The sequence below is a fragment of the Triticum urartu genome, chromosome 7A (assembly GCF_056163025.1).
Source record: "Triticum urartu cultivar PI428250 chromosome 7A, HENAU_Tu73, whole genome shotgun sequence".
NCBI lineage: Eukaryota > Viridiplantae > Streptophyta > Magnoliopsida > Poales > Poaceae > Triticum > Triticum urartu.
Genome location: NC_141879.1, coordinates 330,015,874 through 330,037,315, shown reverse-complemented (window position 1 = coordinate 330,037,315; position 21,442 = coordinate 330,015,874). Strand labels below are relative to the sequence as shown.

Here is a 21,442-nt window from a genome sequence, read left to right as displayed (position 1 = left end):
AACCGAAGCTGGAGGCAGAATGCGAGGAGATCGTCATCCGCGCGTAGACCCTCGCCGAGTACACCGACGGTAGTGTCTACATCCCGGAGCGGGCAGAAGGCAGCACCGAGGTGCCACCATCCTGGTTTGGGCTGAACCCAAACAAAGTGGAGAACCCGACAAAGGAGATTGCCTCCAATGACAAGGCCGCGGAGGAGGACGAGGAAGGCGACGACATCACACCAGATGACGGAGTGACCAGCCGGAATCGGCCCGATCCGGCCCCAGCCGGAGAGCAGCGGGAGACCACATCAGCCACCGTCGCCGACCAGACCGAGACCAACCAGCCGGAGGCCCCGCCAGCCGGCGCTACCGCCGCCACCGACTCACCCAAGCAGCCCGTAGTGCCTTCGGCCTAGGCGGCCTTTATCTGTATAAATTTTTTTGTCTTGTGCTCAAGAAAAAAGTCAGTCATGCGCAGTTCCACCCACTAGGGTGTACTTTAAACTCTGATGAATGCCGGCCTTGGGCCTTTTGCAATGTAAATGAATTTATTTTCCCCACATGCTTGTGTGCTGTGCCGGGTTCTAACTCGATTTGCCATGTTCCTTTGGTTGCCGCCCTGCTAGCTAGGCAGCCGTGCTGCGGACTGTGGCCGGGTCAGGGACTTGGCCATTTAGAGTAGGAAAATTACTTCAGTCGCTTAAAACGTAGCTAGTCAAGCGAGAAGCCGGCCGGCCGGCTGCTGAGCTGCCGGACGGGGGAGGCAAGAGGCCGGCTTGGCCTGAATTGGCGTTCTTCCTTAGTCATTTTTCGTGTGGACAACGTTTCCGGACTTTGGCTCTTGCCAGCTGGACAGTCGTGCTGCGAGCTGTGGCTGGGGCGAAGAGATGACTTTGGTGTCGGCACACTACTGGGCCGACTTCGGATGGTACCAACTTGGGCCAAGTCGGCGAGCCCCCGGGCCAGCTGACCGGACCCGGGCAGGGCGAAAGAATGAATACTCATACATAGGTGAAGCTTATCATATAGATAAAAAGGTAGGCCCCGAGTGCACCTCGAGGTACCTACTGTCTTTACTTAGTACAAAAGATAGCGTGGTACATACATTGCATCAACTATAAAACAGGCGGAGGAGGTCCGCGTTCCATGGGCGCTCCGACTCTTGGCCGGCTGTGTCCCTCTTGCGTGCCCTAGGCTTCTGTGCGTCGATTAGGTAGTAGGAGTCGTTGCCCAGGGCCTTGCTGATGATGAAGGGCCCCTCCCAAGGGGTCGGGAGTTTGTGCTGGTCGGCTGTTCGCTGGATTAGTCGGAGCAGAAGGTCGCCCTCACGGAAACCACGCGACTTGATCTTCGTGTTGTGGTAGCGGCACGGGCTCTACTGATAGATGGCGAACCGGCTGAGTGCTAGCAGCCGGGCCTCTTCAAGCAGGTCGACACTGTCTTCACGTGCCTCCTTTGCTTCCGCCTTCGTGTATAGGGTGACGCGAGGCGAGCCAAACTCAATGTCCGTTGGGATGATGGCCTCGGCCCCGTACACGAGGAAGAAAGGTGTGAAGCTGGTTGATCTGTTTGGCATGGTTCAGAGGCTCCAAAGGACGGCCAGCAACTCCTCGATCCAGCAGCCGGCCGAGCGCTCCAGTGGCTCGACCAATCGAGGCTTGATGCCGGAAAGGATGAGGCCATTTGCCCGCTCCACCTGGCCGTTTGACTGCGGGTGAGCAACCGACACGAGGTCCAGTTGGATGCCCTATGTTGCGCAGAAACGGGCCAAGGCACCTTTGGTGAAGTTCATGTCGTTGTCAATGATGATGTTATGTGGGATGCCATATCGAACGGTGATGTCCGCGATGGATGTAACGGTTGTGGGGCCGTTCAGCTTCTTAATCAGCCTCGCCTCGATCCACTTCATGAACTTGTCCACACCAACCAGCAGATGGGTCATGCCACCGCGTGCCATCTTGAATGGGCCCACCATGTCCAATCCCCATACGGCAAATGGCCAGGTGATGCGAATGGTCTTGAGTGCCGAGGCCGGCAAGTGTTGCTTGGTGCTGAAACGCTGGCACCCCTTGCATTTTTGGACCAACTCCTTGTCGTCGCCTAGAGCAGTCGGCCAGAAGATACCATGGCGGAAAGCTTTGGCAACGAGGGATCTAGAGGCGGCATGGTGGCCACATTCGCCTTGATGAATGTCCCTGAGGATTGCAATGCCCTTCTCCGGCTCGATGCAGCGCTGGAAGACGTCGATCGCACTGTTCCTGATGAGCTCTCTGTTGATGATCGTGTATGTAGCCGCCTGGCGTTGCACCTGTCGGGCCAAGACCTCGTCGGCTGGGAGCTCACGGCTCACCAGAAAGTTGAGGATGGGCTGCGCCCAAGACGGGGCTTCCACCACTGTCATGACAGCAACCGGCGTTAGGGTGGCCGGGTTGGAAGGTGGCGGGTTGGAGCCGGCCGCTCCTTGTTGCGTCGTGGAAGTCCCCGAGCCGACTGCAGTAGTCCTTGGGCCGGGTTTAGGTGTTGCAGCCCCCGGGCCATTGCAGAAGTCCCCGGGCCGACTGTTGAAGTCCCCGAGCCGGATCCGACTGCTCCAGAGTCAGCCAGCATGAAGATGGATTCTGGTTCTGGCGAAGGCTGGATAGACGGCCTGCGCTAGCACTCGAGGGAGACGCCGGCTGGTATGGCCTGCCGGGTGGAGCCGATCCGCGACAGGGTGTCGACTGCTTCATTGTCGGCCCGTGGCACGTGGATGAACTCGCACCAGTCGAAGTGTCCGCTGATCTGCTGGACAGGGAAGTGGTAGTTGGCCATGTTGGCATCCTTGGCGCCCCAGCCGCCAGAAGACTGTTGGACCACAAGGTCCGAGTCACCGTAGCACAAGACGCAGCGGATGCCGATCTCCTTGGCCAACCGGAGCCTGTGGACGAGCGCCTCGTACTCAGCCACGTTGTTGGAGGCGGAAAAGTGGATCTGCATCATGTACTTCGGCTTGTCGCCTTTGGGAGAGGTGAGGACGATGTCGGCTCCCAAATCGGTGCGCATCTTCGAGCCATCGAAGTGCATCCGCCAATGCGTGGAATCCGGCACTGGCGGCAGGTACCGGGTCTCGGCCCAGTCGACGAGGAAGTCAGCCAGCGCTTGGTACTTGATGGCGATGCGGGGCTGGTAGAGGATGGTGTGGGGAGCCAGCACGATGGCCCACTTAGCCACCCGGCCCGAGGCATCTTGGTTGCCCATGATCTCAGCAAGGTGGTGGTACAGACGACCGTGATGGTGTGCACCTGGAAGTACTGCTGCAGCTTCTTGGTGGCAAAGTACACGCCATAGCACATCTTCTAGTAGTGGGGGTAGTTCTACTTGGGGGCGGACAACACCTCACTCAAGTAATAGACCGGCCTCTGGACCGACTGCACCATGCCGGCTATTGGGCGCTCGACAACAATCACCATGCTGACGACTCGGTTGGTGGCTGCTACCTCTTGAGCATTGCGTTTGATTTCCCCGAAGAGGAGAGGATGATGCAGCAAAGTAGCGTAAGTATTTCCCTCAGTTTTTGAGAACCAAGGTATCAATCCAGTAGGAGGTTGCACGCGCGTCCCTAGTACCTGCACAAAACAAATAACTCCTCGCAACCAACGCGATAAGGGGTTGTCAATCCCTTCACGGTCACTTACGAGAGTGAGATCTGATAGATATGATAAGATAATATTTTTGGTATTTTTGTGATAAAGATGCAAAGTAAAGTAAAGGCAAAGTAAAAAAGCAAAGGAAATAACTAAGTATTGGAAGATTAATATGATGAAGATAGACCTGGGGGCCATAGGTTTCACTAGTGGCTTCTCTCAAGAGCATAAGTATTCTATGGTGGGTGAACGAATTACTGTTGAGCAATTGACAGAATTGAGCATAGTTATGAGAATATATAGGTATGATCATGTATATAGGCATCACATCCGAGACAAGTAGACTGACTCCTGCATGCATCTACTACTATTACTCCACTCATCGACCACTATCCAGCATGCATCTAGAGTATTAAGTTCATGAAAACAGAGTAACGCCTTAAGCAAGATGACATGATGTAGAGGGATAAATTCATGCAATATGATAAAAAAAACCATCTTGTTATCCTCGATGGCAAAAATACAATACGTGCTTTGCTGCCCCTACTGTCACCGGGAAAGGACACCGCAAGATTGAACCCAAAGCTAAGCACTTCTCCCATTGCAAGAAAGATCAATCTAGTAGGCCAAACCAAACTGATAATTCGAAGAGACTTGGAAAGATAACCAATCATACATAAAAGAATTCAGAGAAGATTCAAATATTGTTCATAGATAAACTTGATCATAAACCCACAATCCATCGGTCTCAACAAACACACCGCAAAAAGAAGATTACATCGAATAGATCTCCACAAGAGAGGGGGAGGACATTGTATTGAGATCCAAAAAGAGAGAAGAAGCCATCTAGCTAATAACTATGGACCCGAAGGTCTAAGGTAAACTACTCACACTTCATCGGAGAGGCTATGGTGTTGATGTAGAAGCCCTCCGTGATGGATGCCCCCTCCGACGGAGCTCCGGAACAGGCCCCAAGATGGGATCTCGTGGATACAAGAAGTTACGGCGGTGGAATTAGGGTTTTGGCTCTGTATCTGATCGTTTGGGGGTATGTATGTATGTATATATAGGAGGAAGGAGTACGTCGGTGGGGCAACAGGGGGCCTATGAGGGTGGAGGGCGCGCCTGGGAGGGGTAGGTGCGCCCCCCTACCTCGTGGCCTCCTCCTTTGTTTCTTGACGTAGGGTCCAAGTCTCCTGGATCATGTTCGGCGAGAAAATCACGTTCCCGAAGGTTTCATTCCGTTTGGACTCCGTTTGATATTCCTTTTCTTTGAAACCCTAAAATAGGCAAAAAAACAGCAATTCTAGGCTGGGCCTCCGGTTAATAGGTTAGTCCCAAAAATAATATAAAGTGGAAAATAAAGCCCAATAATGTCCAAAATAGTAGATAATATAACATGGAGCAATCAAAAATTATAGATACGTTGGAGACGTATCAAGCATCCCCAAGCTTAATTCCTGCTCGTCCTCGAGTAGGTAAATGATAAAAACAGAATTTTTGATGCGGAGTGCTACTTGGCATAATTTCAATGTAATTCTTCTTAATTGTGGCATGAATATTCAGATCCCAAAGATTCAAGATAAAAGTTCATATTGACATCAAAATAATAATACTTCAAGCATACTAACTAAGCAATTATGTCTTCTCAAAATAACATGGCCAAAGAAAGTTCATCCCTACGAAATCATATAGTTTAGTCATGCTCCATTTTTGTCACACAAGAATGCTCTCATCATGCACAAACCCGATGACAAGCCAAGCAATTGTTTCATACTTTAGCAATCTCAAACCTATAAACTTTCACGCAATATATGAGCGCGAGCCATGGACGTAGCACTATGGGTGGAATAGAATATGATGATGGGGGTTACATGGAGAAGACAAAAAGGGAGAAAGTCTCACATCAACGAGGCTAATCAATGGGCTATGGAGATGCCTATCGATTGATGTTAATGCAAGGAGTAGGGATTGCCATGCAACGGATGCACTAGAGCTATAAATGTATGAAAGCTCAACAAAAGAAACTAAGTGGGTGTGCATCCAACTTGCTTGCTCACGAAGACCTAGGGCACTTGAGGAGGCCCATTGTTGGAATATACAAGCCAAGTTCTATAATGAAAATTCCCACTAGTATATGAAAGTGACAAAACAAAAGACTCTCTATCATGAAGATTATGGTGCTACTTTGAAGCAAAAGTGTGGCAAAGGATAGTAGCATTGTCCCTTCTCTCTTTTTCTCTCATTTTTTTGGTCCTTCTCTTTTTTTAATGGCCTTTCTCTTATTTTTTTATATTCCTCACTTGGGACAATGCTCTAGAAAATGATGATCATCACACTTCTATTTATTTACAACTCAATGATCACAACTCGATACTAGAACAAAAGATGACTCTATATGAATGCCTCCGGCGGTGTACCGGGATATGCAATGAATCAAGAGTGACATGTATGAAAATTATGAACGGTGGCTTTGCCACAAATACTATGTCAACTACATGATCATGCTAAGCAATATGACAATGATGAATGTGTCATGATAAAAGGAATGGTGGAAAGTTGCATGGCAATATATCTCGGAATGGCTATGGAAATGCCATAATAGGTAGGTATGGTGGCTGTTTTGAGGAAGATATAAGGAGGTTTATGTGTGAAAGAGCGTATCATATCACGGGGTTTGGATGCACTGGCGAAGTTTGCACCAACTCTCAATGTGAGAAAGGGCAATGCACGGTACCGAAGAGGCTAGCAATGATGGAAGCGTGAGAGTGCGTATAATCTAGGGACTCAACATTAGTCATAATGAACTCACATACTTATTGCAAAAATATACAAGCCATCAAAAACCCAAGCACTATGCGCATGCTCCTAGGGGGATAGATTGGTAGGAAAAGACCATCACTCGTCTCCGACCGCCACTCATAAGGAGGACAATCAAATAACACCTCATGTTTCAAATTTGTTACATAACGTTTACCATACGTGCATGCTACAGGACTTGCAAACTTCAACACAAGCACTTCTCAAATTCACAACTACTCAACTAGCACGAATTTTATATTATTACCTCCATATCTCAAAACAATCATCAGGCATCAAACTTCTCTTAGTATTCAAACTACTCATAAGAATTTTTTTACTAATCTTGAATACCTAGCATATTAGGATTATTTAAGCAAATTACCATGCTATTTAAGACTCTCAAAATAATCTAAGTGAAGCATGAGAGATCAATAGTTTCTATAAAACAAATCCACCACCGTGCTCTAAAAGATATAAGTGAAGTACTAGAGCAAAACTATATAACTCAAAAGATATAAGCGAAGCACATAGAGTATTCTAAGAAATTCAAAATCATGTATGGCTCTCTCAAAAGGTGTGTACAGAAAGGATGATTGTGGTAAAATAAAAAGCAAAGACTCAAATCATACAAGACGCTCCAAGCAAAACACATATCATGTGGTGAATAAAAATATAGCTCCAAGTAAAGTTACCGATAGAAGTAGACGAAAGAGGGAATGCCTTCCGGGGCATCCCCAAGCTTTGGCTTTTAGGTGTCCTTAGATTATATTGGGGGTTCCATGGGCATCCTCAAGCTTAGGCTCTTGCAACTCCTTGTTCCATAATCCATCAAATCTTTACCCAAAACTTGAAAACTTCACAACACAAAACTCAAAGTAGAAAATCTCATGAGCTCCGTTAGCGAAAGAAAACAAAAGACCAATTCAAGGTACTGTAATGAACTCATTCTTTATTTATATTGGTGTTAAACCTACTTTATTCCAACTTCTCTATGGTTTATAAACTATTTTACTAGCCATAGATTCATCAAAATAAGCAAACAACACACGAAAAACAGAATCTGTCAAAAACAGAACAGTCTGTAGTAATATGTAGCTAGCGCAAGATATGGAACCCCAAAAAATCTAAAATAAATTTCTGGACGTGAGGAATTTATCTATTAATCATATGCAAAAATAATTAACTAAATATCACTTTCCAAATCAAAATGGCAGCAGTTCTCGTGAGCGCTAAAGTTTCTGTTTTTTACAGCAAGATATCAAGACTTTCCCCAAGTCTTCCCAACGGTTCTACTTGGCACAAACACTAATTCAACAAAAAAAACACAACCAAAACAGAGGCTAGGTAAATTATTTATTACTAAACAGGAGCAAAAATCAAGGAATAAAAATAAAATTGGGTTGCCTCCCAACAAGCGCTATCGTTTAACGCCCCTAGCTAGGCATAAAAAGCAAGGATAGATCTAGGTATTGCCATCTTTGGTAGGCAATCCATAAGTGGCTCTCATAATATATTCATAAGGTAATTTAATTTTCTTTCTAGGAAAGTTTTCCATGCCTTTCCTTAACGGAAATTGGAATCTAATATTTCCTTCCTTCATATCAATAATTGCACCAATCGTTCTAAGGAAAGGTCTACCAAGAATAATAGGACATGAAGGATTGCAATCTATGTCAAGAACAATAAAATCTACGGGCACATAATTCCTATTTGCAACAATAAGAACATCATTAATTCTTCCCATAGTTTTCTTAATAGTGGAATCTGCAAGGTGCAAGTTTAGAGAGCAATCATCAAAATCATGGAAACCTAACAAATCACACAAAGTCTTTGGAATCGTGGAAACACTAGCACCCAAATCACATAAAGCATAGAACTCGTGATCCTTAATCTTAATTTTAATAGTTGGTTCCCACTCATCATAAAGTTTTCTAGGGATAGAAACTTCCAATTCAAGTTTTTCTTCATAAGATTGCATCAAGGCATCAACGATATGTTCAGTAAACGTTCTTTTTACTATAAGCATGAGGAGAATTTAGCACGGATTGCAACAAGGAAATACAATCAATCAAAGAGAAATTTTCATAATTAAATTCCTTAAAATCCAAAATACTGGGTTTAGCAACATCTAGGGTTTTAATTTCTTCGATCCCACTTTCATCAATTTTAGCATCAAGATCTAAAAACTCCGAATTTTTGGAACGCCTTCTAGGTAAAGGTGGATCATATTCAGTCCCATCATTATCAAGATTCATATTGCAAAACAAAGATTTAATAGGTGATACATCAATAACTTTTAGATCTTCATCTTTATTTTCATAAAAAATCGGTTTAGCGGCCATCCTATTAACTAAGGTAGCCTCCTTATCCGAAATTTCAGCAGTCAATTTCTCAAGACGAGAAATTTGGGGTCTTAAACCATCAAATTCTGTAGACATATCATCGAGCTCTTTATTCATAAAACTCATAAAACTTTTCTCTTCCTTAAGCTCGTTTCTGAAGAAATTATTATGCTCAAATTGCAAAACCATAAAACTTCTGACATTGCTTTCGATCTCTCCTAACCTTTTAAGGTGAAGATCACCAAATTTAGGTAGAGCCATTATGACAAGCAAGCAATCCAACACACAAGCAAACAAAAAGCAAGCGGGCAAAAAGAGGCAAATAGAGAAAGAGAGGGAGGATAGAGAGAGAGGGCGAATAAAACGGCAAGGGTGAAGTGGGGGAGAGGAAAACGAGAGGCAAATGGCAAATAATTAATGCGGGAGATAAGAATTGTGATGGGTACTTGGTATGTTGACTTTTGCGTAGGCGCCAGAAATGGCTCGTTGTCGGAAGTCAAATCTTGACTTGCGCGAACCTCCCCGGCAACGGCGCTAGAAATTCTTCTTGCTACCTCTTGAGCACTACATTGCATTTCCTCGAAGAGGAAAGGATGATGCAGCAAAGTAGCGTAAGTATTTCCCTCAGTTTTTGAGAACCAAAGTATCAATCCAGTAGGAGGTTGCACGCGCGTCCCTAGTACCTGCACAAAACAAATAACTCCTCGCAACCAACGCGATAAGGGGTTGTCAATCCCTTCACGGTCACTTACGAGAGTGAGATCTGATAGATATGATAAGATAATATTTTTGGTATTTTTGTGATAAAGATGCAAAGTAAAGTAAAGGCAAAGTAAAAAGCAAAGGAAATAACTAAGTATTGGAAGATTAATATGATGAAGATAGACCCGGGGGCCATAGGTTTCACAAGTGGCTTCTCTCAAGAGCATAAGTATTCTACGGTGGGTGAACTAATTACTGTTGAGCAATTGACAGAATTGAGCATAGTTATGAGAATATCTAGGTATGATCATGTATATAGGCATCACGTCCGAGACAAGTAGACCGACTCCTACCTGCATCTACTACTATTACTCCACTCATCGACCGCTATCCAGCATGCATCTAGAGTATTAAGTTCATGAAAACAAAGTAACGCCTTAAGCAAGATGACATGATGTAGAGGGATAAATTCATGCAATATGATAAAAAACCCATCTTGTTATCCTCAATGGCAACAATACAATATGTGCCTTGCTGCCCCTACTGTCACTGGGAAAGGACACCGCAAGATTAAACCCAAAGCTAAGCACTTCTCCCATTGCAAGAAAGATCAATCTAGTAGGCCAAACCAAACTGATAATTCGAAGAGACTTGCAAAGATAACCAATCATACATAAAAGAATTCAGAGAAGATTCAAATATTGTTCATAGATAAACTTGATCATAAACCACAATTCATCGGTCTCAACAAACACACCGCAAAAAGAAGATTACATCGAATAGATCTCCACAAGAGAGGGGGAGAACATTGTATAGAGATCCAAAAAGAGAGAAGAAGCCATTTAGCTAATAACTATGGACCCGAAGGTCTGAGGTAAACTACTCACACTTCATCGGAGAGGCTATGGTGTTGATGTAGAAGCCCTCCGTGATGGATGCCCCCTCCGATGGAGCTCTAGAACAGGCCCCAAGATGGGATCTCATGGATACAGGAAGTTACGGTGGTGGAATTATGGTTTTGGCTCAGTATCTGATCGTTTGGGGGTACGTAGGTATATTTAGGAGGAAGGAGTACGTCGGTGGAGCAACAGGGGGCCCACGAGGGTGGAGGGCGCGCCTGGGCGGGGGGGTAGGCGCGCCCCCTACCTCGTGGCCTCCTCCTTTGTTTCTTGACGTAGTGTCCAAGTCTGCTGGATCATGTTCGGCGAGAAAATCACGTTCCCGAAGGTTTCATTCCGTTTGGACTCCGTTTGATATTCCTTTTCTTCGAAACCCTAAAATAGGCAAAAACAGCAATTCTGAGCTGGGCCTCCGGTTAATAGGTTAGTCCCAAAAATAATATAAAAGTGGAAAATAAAGCCAATAATGTCCAAAACAATAGATAATATAGCATGGAGCAATCAAAAATTATAGATACGTTGGAGACGTATCAGTGGCGGCGATGTAGAGGAGCATGGGCTCTTTAGCAATCGGAGCAGCCAGAACAGGCGACAAGGACAGCATCCGCTTGAGCTGGAGGAATGCCTCATCCGCCTGGTCGGTCCACTTGAAACACATGGTCTTCTTCATCAACTGCTACAGAGGGAGGGCCTTCTCTCCCAGCCTGCTGACGAACCGACTAAGAGATGCTAAGCACCCGGTGAACTTCTAGACATCCCACAGCCAGGTCGGCTTCTTCATCCGCTCAATCTTCATCCGATCAATGGCCTTGATCTTTACAGGGTTGCACTCAATCCCACTCTTAAACAAGGAAGCCAAGGAGCTGTCTAGCTAGTACTCCAAAGACACACTTCTCCGGTTGAGCTTGATCTTAAAGCGGCATAGGTTGGCGAAGGTCTCCTTGAGATCCTATAAAAGGGTGCCACACTTCTCCATCTTCACCACTATGTCGTCCACATAGACGTGGGTGTTCCTTCCGAGTTGCTTCAGGAGGCACTTCTGCATGCAGCATTGAAAGGTGGTGCCATCATTCCTCAAGCCGAATGTCATGGTGATGTAGCGGAAGGCGTCAAAAGGGGTGACGAAGGTGGTCTTCAATCGATCGTCCAGGTCCAGCTTGATCTGGTGGTACCCGGAGTAGGCGTCCAAAAAGGACAGCAACTCATAGTCGGCCGTGGAGTCGATCACTTGATCGATCCGGGGCAAGGCAAACGGATCCTTGGGCAGGCTTTGCTGAGGCTCGTGTAGTCAATACACATGCACCACTTGTTGTTTTTCTTCAAAATGAGGATTGGGTTGGCAAGCCAGTCCAGGTAGAACACTTCCATGATGAAGCCGACTGCCAGAAGCTGGGTGATTTCTTCACCAATGATCATTCTCTTCTCTTCTAATAGGCGCCGGAGGGGTTGCTTGACTGGTTTAGCATCCGATCGCACATGCAGCTTGTGCTCAGCGTACTCCCTCGAAACACCCGGCATGTCCTTGGGGGACCATGCGAAGATATCATGATTCTCACGGAGGAAGTCGATGAGCTCGCTTTCCTATTTGTTGTCGAGGTTAGCCCCCATGACAGTGTACTGCTCCGGGTACGTCGAGTCCAAGATGATCTTGGTTTTCTTGGCCGGCTGGAAGGAACCCTCGACCTCAACATCCTTGGGGTCAGATGGCATGGCCGGCTGCTCGCTAGCCATGGCCACAACACGGTCAAGGAGGCACTTCTCTTCGGCGACGACGAGGGACTCGGCCAGCCGGGAGCTGGCTGCGGCGGACATGAGCGACTTCTTATAATTGTCGGCAATGGTGATGATGCCCTAGGGACCCGGCATCTTCATCTTCGGGTAGGCGTAATGTGGAACCGCCATGAATTTAGCTAGTGTTGGCCGGCCCAAGAGCGCGTGGTAGGGGCTGTCCAAGTCGATCACCTTGAACCAGATAGGCTCGAGGTGGAAGTGGGTCTTGTCGCCAAACAGGAAATTGATCTTGTTCTTGCCGATTGGAGAGCAGGAAAGCCAAGGGACGATGCCATGGAACATGGTCTGACTGGGCTAGAGTTGCTTCTCCTTGATGCCCAGCATTTCTATGGTGTCGCAGTAGAGGATGTTGATGTTGCTTCCGCCGTCTATCAGGACTCGGGAGAAGCGGCATGCCCCTCTCTCGGTTGAGAAGGTGGAGTCCAGCACCATGGCATAAGCACTAGGCGAAGGCATCCGGTCAGATGATCATCACGACTCTAGGTGATGGGCCTCTTAGACCAGTGCATGAATTGGGGGACCTCTGGAACAACAGCATTCGCCTCGTGATGCTGCTGACGCCGACTATGCTTGTCACCGGCTTCACTAGTGAAGATGATGTAAGTGGCGTCCTTGTTGGGGAATTCATCTTGGAGCATGCCGGCAGGGCGGGCCGGCTGGAGGAGGCGGCAAGCCCTCACCCTTAGTGATTGGGGTGAGCTAGCCACACTATCGGTGGTGTGGTTGGACGGCTTCGCCACTGTGGAACTTGCATGGGGCATCGAGGGCTTGCTCGAAGGAGAAGGCAGGCAGGCAGGCACCCTTGCCGCCCCGCTGACGCTTGGGGCCGGGTTGCCCGACCGGCTGCTGATCCTCGATGGTGGCCACCTGCCGGATGTTGGAAGCCGGCTGCTGGGCCTTGCGCTTGTTGTCGTTCGGCTATTGGTGCCGGTTGGAGTCACCAGCTGGCACTTGAGAAGCCGGCTGGATCACTTTCCCAGACGCGTCAAGCCGAATTTCTGACAATATGGAGGAGTCGGCTGTGGCATACTTGTCCGCCACAACCAGGAGCTCGTCTAAGGTAGTCGGCTCATCGCACAGAAGCTTCTGCTGAGCAAGGTGCCCTCTCTACACCCGGCGGTGAAGTACTTGATGGCCTGTACCTTGTGCACCCCTTTGCAGGAGTTGCGCAACTCGGCCCAGTGCGTCAAGTAGTCGCGAGTGGACTCAGTCAGACCCTGAATGCACATGGTGAGCTGGCGAGGCTTGGGGCCGCTTGTAGGTGCTGTCGAAGTTGCGCACAAAGACTTCGTTGAAGTCCAGCCAACTGTTGATGTTGTTGGCCTTGAGGCTGTTCAGCCATGTCTGGGATGTGCCCTGCAGCATGAGCGGAACATACTTCACGGCAACGCGCTTGTTGTCATTGGCTATGCTGACTACTGTGCCGTAGTCGGTCAGCCAATCCTCCAGCTTCATGGCGCCGGTGTACTTGGGAGTGTCTCGAGGGAGCGTGAACCCTTCGGCGAAGGGCTCGTCGCGGATGCGGGGGCCGAAGCAGGCCGGGCCGACTGTATCCTCTTCCTCCACTGCCAGGGACCGAGCTAGCCGCTCGATCCGGTGACGAGCGTCATTCTCACCGACTGCTTCGCGGGGGCCTAGCCGGACCCCCGGAGTCGGGTGGTCAACCGGCGTCGGAGAGGCCAGCCTCTCCCTGCGGGGGGGGGGGGAGGGGGACGCTCGTCCTGCTGGCGTTGGTCCTCCGCCCTTGGAGGAACTTGCCAGTTGTTCACAGCCGTCAGGCAAGTGTGCCGGCTGCGACTAGCAGCCGGCTCAGGGTTCCGCTGGCCGTGGCCGCCACCACTTGAGGACCGAGAGGTCGCTCCATTCTCGCGGCGGGTGGAGGGTTTTTGGCCTGCTGGCCGGCTTCCATCACACGGTCGCACGCGTCTTACTACGTGTTCACCGCGTTGAGGAGCTCCTGGAGGCGGTTTAGCTGGCTGCGCCGTTCCTCACCCTCTAGGTTCTCGAGTTCTGCCGCCGCCGCCTGCGCGACACGCAGGTTCTGCACTAGGGTGTGTAGATCGGATGTCCGACTCCCAGCATGCTAGTGATGGCCGCGCCGTGCTGCCGGATGGTGCCGGCTTGGCTGGGCTCCCCCGCAACTGGCGTGTCGCCCGCTATGTGGTCGATCTCGCGCTGGTTGGCCTCAACGTGGTGCTTCATGGCCGCCATCTTGTTGGCGCTGTCGAGGAGCTTGACACGGATTTCTTCTAGCTCCGCCGGGCCAGCGTCGGCACCGACGGGAATGGCCAGGCTCTGCATTGCCGCTTGCAATGGGTCCTGAGCGGCCCCGCCAGTGTCCTGGTTGTTGCCAGTGACCATCACCTCCGCAAAGAGGCCAATGCCGAGCGCGCGTGTGGAGGCGTCCCTGCTGACAGGAGGGAGCGGGTCATCGATGACCACCACGTTGTCGAGGAACCCATCGGTGGAGGCCACATCGGAGAGGGTGAGCTTCTCAAAGAGATCGGCGAGGTGGCTCACGAAGCAGATGGCTCCTGTGCCGGTGGTGACCGCGTCGGAAAGGCTGAGCTTTCCGAAGAGTTCGATGAGGCAGCTCGTGGGGCAGATAGCTCCCGCGTCACGCGATGTCTTGATGCATGCACAAACAAACGCATCGGGCTGGCTGGTCAGGCCACACGCAATGCGCTCGCCGGAGGGAAAGGTGGTTCCTGTCCGGAACACAACTCCGACCGACGCCGCGGATGGCCCCGTGGTGGGTGCCAACTATCGTGGTAATCTCACGTCAGATGCTAGGGGGTGGCTTATCATGGGTGGAGCCATGAGGACGTCGTCGGGTTCCGGAAGCGAGAGTGAGCACGAGCTCGGTAGCACACGAGACGTACCCAGGTTCAGGGCTCTTCGGAGAGATAACACCCCTAGTCGTGCTATGATGACTATGATCAAGTGTATACAAGGTTGCTGCCGGAGCTGTATTGCTAGAGGAGGAAGAAGGGTAGAGCTACCTCTCTTCTCATAGCTATGGTGAGTGTGTGTGAAGTGAAGGATGAACGCTTTGCATGGGTGAGCCCTGGGGGGTTTTATAGGCCAACCCCCCAGGGGTACAACAGTAATACGGCCGGGTGTAGGACCCGGACGTCGGTGTCTAGGGTCGCAGGATTCTCTGCCGACTGCTGGGGCCCGCCTTTGGAGGGCCCCGCCGGCTGCCGAGAATCCGGCCGACATGTAGGTCTCGTCGCCTGTGGGCCATGCTGATTGCCTTTCGCTGTAGCACGGTCCTTGCTGACGAGGGCCACGCCATGAGTCGTATGGCTACAGTCTTGCGCCGTGCGGGTAGGTGGCCACCTGGTCAGCGCGTACTGTAGCCACGCCCCTCCTGGATTCGGGGGGAGCAGGTGCCGCTGTAGCTACGCTCCGTCTTGTCGTAGTGGGTGATTGCAGACTCCGAGGGGGAGGACAGGTCAGCTGCTGGAAGCCGGCCCGCACCTGAAGCCATCTTGTGGGGATGCGCCATCTTCTAGAAGTCGGACGCGTAGTCCTAGCCGGTCCAAGGGACCGGCCATGTGGCCAGTCGGCATGAGGAGCTTTGGCCAGCCCTGATGTCTTGAAATGTCATTAGGTGCGGATGAGGCTACCCGGGGTCCATCCCCCCGACAATGATAAAGAGAATGATGAACACAGATACACAGGATGAAGACAACGGAACAAAATGATCAAGTAAACTATCGGCACAGAGCACGAATAAAAATTGCTGAATGAAATGCAGTGACGAAGATGTAACCAGTGGTGCTCGATGGCGCAGAGAGATTTGGTAGACCAGTTCACCCTTCTGCCAAAGGGCTACGTCTGGTTGGAGGGGCTATGACTTAACACTGAAGATAAACTCTCTTCACCCTATTCTCCTTCAACACAGAGCTGATCAGACTCAAGTTGATTTCACTCGTGGTAGATCCTTGTCGGCGATCTCCAAACCTTCCGCCGACCTTTGCGAACCACAATCACTCTTGGTTGCTGAAGATCGGGCTTGGTAAAGACAACAACTCTTCATCACTCGAAGCCGAAACCTATCCATCTCGAGAGTGCGCAGCTCTCAAGAGTAATAGGTACAAGAACTCTCACTCGGAACTACTGTGATGCTAAACCACTATCTAAGTTTGGGCTCTTGGTTTTTCTCTTAGTGGATCTTAAACTCAAATCACTCGCAGAGGGGTTGCCCAAATCAATCTTCAAAGAAATCTCAAGCGGAGCAGCCACCGGACAAAGCCGACGCGGGGTGGCTATTTATAGCCGCGACCTTCCCTGATGGGAAATGACCATTTTGGACATGAGGTCCAGCCAATGGCCAACCAACATGTTCACAACGGTCGGATTTTGGAGCAAAGGTAACATTACTTGAGGAACAAGTAATGCTAACTTCTCGGTATGAGGCAAATCTCTCGCAGCGAAGAAGATCACAGTCTCTTGCTGCCAAGTATTTGCTCGGAGCACAAAGAGATTTCTGTCACAGCTTTCATAGAATTTGGGTAAGCATCACGGCGGATCTAAGCATCAAGAACATATACCCCTCTTAATAGTATGGAGGTCCTATGACTCAAAAGAATGAAAAGAAGAACAACGAAATGAATACTATGTCTTCACTTTATCTTGGACTTCAATCGCTGCAGTCAATTTCTTCGGACGATGGTACCGAACCAAAAGCTTTACTTCAGCGGAAAACTTTCGAGGGGTCGATCTCTTCACATCAATCTCCTCGACTCTAGTACTTCAACAAATATAGTTCGTTCTTCTCTGCAACGTAGATGTACTTCGGTGAAGTTCTTCGAACTCAGCATCGGAGACAACATTCTCTTCAGTTGTATATGAACTTTTTCTCTCTGTTATGCACTAGCAAACAAATCAGTCCATACATGTTTCTGTCAACAATCTCCAAAACACAAGGTAGGCAGATATTGCACCAATAATGTGACCCGACGTTTGTAACAATCATGACCCGGTATGATCAGTTTCTGTAACTCGGCAATTTCGGTGGAGCAACTCGACAAGCTCTACATCCTCAAGCCGGCTAAAAATCAAATGAATATCTTAAGTCCAATATTTTTTGTCAAGCCAGAGCATTGGAAGCCGACTCAAATGGATTATTTTTCCCCGATATTTTTTTGCGAAAAAAATAATGTCAACAAATTGATTTTGAAACTTCCTACTGCTATAACAAAGAGACCCAAACTTTACAGGAGGGATTCCCTTGAATATAACAAAGAGACACGATGTCAACTAACTCAAGAATTGCACGACTCGACAAATATTGACTCGGTCGAGTGTTTTCACAGAAGGGAATGATAAGGACTTAAGGATGAATAGATGTCGGCTCAGAAGAACCTTCGACCCGGTGCACAACCTTTCAAATTTGTTCTTGTCTTTATTTTGCAGGATAAGTTTAACATGAATAAATCCAAATAAACTGGGGGCTAATGGCGGGGGTATACCCCGCGGTATAATGATACGTCTCCAACATATCTATACTTTTTGTGTGTTCCATGTTGTTATATTATCATTCTTGGATGTTTTACAATCATTTTATAGCAACTTTATATCATTTTTTGGGACTAACCTATTGACATAGTGCCCAGTGCCAGTTGTTGTTTTTTGCTTGTTTTTTACTTCGCACTAAATCAATACCAAACAGAGTCCAAATGCAGTGAAACTTTTTGGAGAATTTTTCTGGACCAGAAGACACCTGTTAGGCCAAAGAAGTACTAGAGGGGGCTCCAAGGGGAGAACCACCCACCTGGGCATGCCTCGGGGCCCAGGTGTCAGGTAACGCACCAGAAAAAAAAAATTCCGACCTATGCACCAGCCCAGGACCACTATGGAGACTGCATACATGGTTTGATCTTTTTCGTTACTGACTCGTAGCGCAGCGGGAAGTAGAGTCGATGACAATCGGCGGTGCAGATCCCCGCAACTAGGATTTACAACCTCCCAACCGCGAGGATGTATACCCTCATCTGCTCCTCAGACAGGCCTCCGGGGGGCGGTCGAATAGCCCCCCGAACGGTGTCGCAGACAGCCCTTCGGGAGGATCTTCGAAACTCGAGCGGTCACTCGGATAGCCCTTCGGGAGAACCTTCGAAACTCGGACGGTCACACGGACAGCCCTCCGGGAGGAACTCACAAACTAAGACCGAAACTACGATCTCTCTACAGAGTTGCACACATACGGTGTCATCTATCCGGCAGGGCTTCGCCGTCCAGAACTAGTTCCTGCCGGAACCCAGACAGCCTTTTGGCTCTACGAAACTATTTCGCGGGGAGGGAGAGAGAAGCCAGATCATTGCATGGCACTTGTATGTGAGAAGGGATGAGGAGAATGGAAGCCCCTTCTCCTCCTTTTATAGGCCAAGGCAAGGGGTGGGGTGGTGGAGGAAATACCAAAACACCCATGCTACATGTCCCACATGAAGGGTGAAATGGTAACTCAAGTGGGGCACCAAAGGGACACCATGGAGGCACCCCCTTGGCTAGCCACAACCTTGCCCCCTCCTAGGGGGGGCAACAAGCCACCAACATGTCTCCTAGAAACATGGGTGCTCCCTAGACAAAAAGCCACCAAACATGTAACCCCCGATTCGTGGGATCTTGTCCCCTCGTGCTGAGACAAGATGTTTTCCGCGAAACATTTTTTCTAAAAAATTCCGGAAGGTCCCAAAACATTTCCGGCACCCTCTAAAATTCTTCTGGGCATGATCCGAAACATTTTCGGTGTGGTGATTTTTATCAGCGAAAAGCAACAACGGCGGTTACGGCAGCTCCGGAACATTTTCGGTGTTTCTCTCCGGAAATTCCCAAAAGTTCCCAGACCAGTTCTGGGGCCCTCTAAGAATTTCCAGGCAAGTGCCAAAACCATTTTGACCTAATAATATATTCTGAAACAACTTTTCGGTTTTACCGGAACTCTTTCGGTGTTCTCTCTCCGGAACTCTTCCGTTGTCTCCGAAACTTTTCCGGTGACTTTCTCTCAGACTCCCCGTCTAGTATTCAGCAGATAGATGACCCTTAAGCATGTGACCCTATAGGTTCAGTGAAGTATATACATGACCTGGAACCCCTTCCGATCAATGATCAACATCGGAGCCGTGGACACCCATATTGACCCCTATACCCACACGAATGAATATTCGAGTGAACCTCCAGTTGTCGTGTGCTATTCCTATTGCTTCATGATATGTTACAAATACCCGAGGTGAGATTTACTTGCATCCCCGTGGATCAACGACTTGTCCACTATGCTAGTTACCTCATTACCGGTTTTGTTCTCTTTTCTCATTTCTGTGTTGCGGCATCCCTGTGATCAAATCACACTGTGTCTGGCCATATGATGATGGATACCATAACACCGAGAGGGCCCGAGAATATCCCCATCGTCGAAGGAGCAAATTCCAATCTTGAGCTATCAAGTTACTTGACACACTTTTCCATGAACCCGTAAGCCGCAGTAATAGCCACCCATTTACGGATGACGTTTAACAAACCCCAAAGTTCATGAAGCAAGTATGAAGAAACTCGATACTCTCATGGTCTAAGGAATTATGCAAACGTTAACCATCTCTGTGTTATGTACCATTAACTTGTGACGAACGAATCTCATAGCATAACATCAATCCGGGTCGATTCAACACAAATGTTCTCTTAACATTGTGCCCTCAAAGTTGCTCGCATAGACATGCCCATGACCAGGAAAACAGAATCATCATGCAACACTTGAGCTAGTCTTAGAGGCCAGGCTAGGAATACTTCTTACCGTTTATTATTCCACACGTGCATATGAGTCTTCCTCCGAGCCTCGTGTTATTGCAGACTCGAGAACCATAGCAGTTATAGCATGGAACATAAACATAATTATGAACATGGAGATAAGTAATAGCATTTATTATTGCCTCTAGGGCATATCTCCTACACCTGGCGCGCCCTGGTGGGTTGTGCCCACCTCGGCCGCCTCCCGCACCGCCTCTTTGCTCTATAAATACCCCAAAAATCCAAAAAACCCTAGGGGAGTCGACGAAAAACAATTCCATCCGCCGCAAGTTCCAGAACCACGAGATCCAATCTAGACACCATCACGGAGGGGTTCATCATCCTCATTGGTGCCTCCGATGATGTGTGAGTAGTTCATTGTAGACCTACGGGTCCGTAGGCAGTAGCTAGATGGCTTCCTCTCTCTCTCTCTCTCTTGATTCTCAATACAATGGTCTCTTGGAGATCTATTTGATGTAACTCTTTTTGCGGTGTGTTTGTTGGGATCCGATGAACTTTGAGTTTATGATTAGATCTATTTTATCCATGAAAGTTATTTGAGTTTTGATCTCTTATATGCATGATTACTTATAGCCTCATATTTCTTCTTTGAATCTTTGGTTTAGTTAGACCAACTAGATCGATTTTACTTGCCATGGGAAGAGGTGCTTTGTGATGGGTTCGGTCGTGCGGTGTTCTTTCCCAATGACAGAAGGGGCAGCAAGACACGTATTGATCGTTGCTATTAAGGTTAACAAGATGGGGTCTATTCCTACATTAATGGATCTTGTCTACATCATGTCATCATTTGTATTGCATTACTCCATTTCTCCATGAACTTAATACACTAGATGCATGCTGGATAGCGGACGATGTGTGGAGTAACAGTAGTAGATGCAAGCAGGAGTCGGTCTAGTAATCTTGGATGTGATGCCTATATAATGATCATTGCCTCGATATCGTCATAATTATTTGAAGTTCTATCAATCCCCCAACAGTAATTTGTTTACTCGCCGTATGTTATTTTTCTCGAGAGAAGCCACTAGTGAAATCTACGTTCCCCGGGTCTATTCTTTATCATATTTGCTTTCTGATCTATTATTTGCCACTTTTATTTTCAGATCTATTATTCCAAAAACCCAAAAATACCTTGCTACAATTTTTTGTTATTTATTTTATTTCGCGTTTCCACGAGATCTATTTATCCAATCTACTACAAACCAATCTATCTTTTACCCGAGAGGGATTGACAACCCCTCGTACGCGTCGGTTTGCAAGTATTTGTTCTTTGTGTGTAGGTACTATTTACATAGTGTTGCTTGGTTCTCCTACTGGTTCGATAACCTTGGTCTCATCACTGAGGGAAATACCTACCGTAGTTGTGCTGCATCATCCCTTCCTCTTCGAGGAAAATACTGACGTGGACACGAGCCATCAAGAAAGGATTTGTAGCACCGTTGCCGGGGAGACATCATCAACATCTATCAGGTTCCTAATCACAAATCTCATCTCC

General features: G+C 48.2%; 1 pseudogene; it reads right to left on the bottom strand.

The window, feature by feature from the left end:
- Positions 1 to 1,729: 1,729 nt before the first annotated feature.
- LOC147959510 (uncharacterized) lies at positions 1,730 to 3,219 on the bottom strand (annotated as a pseudogene).
- Between the last annotated feature and the right edge of the window lie 18,223 nt (positions 3,220 to 21,442).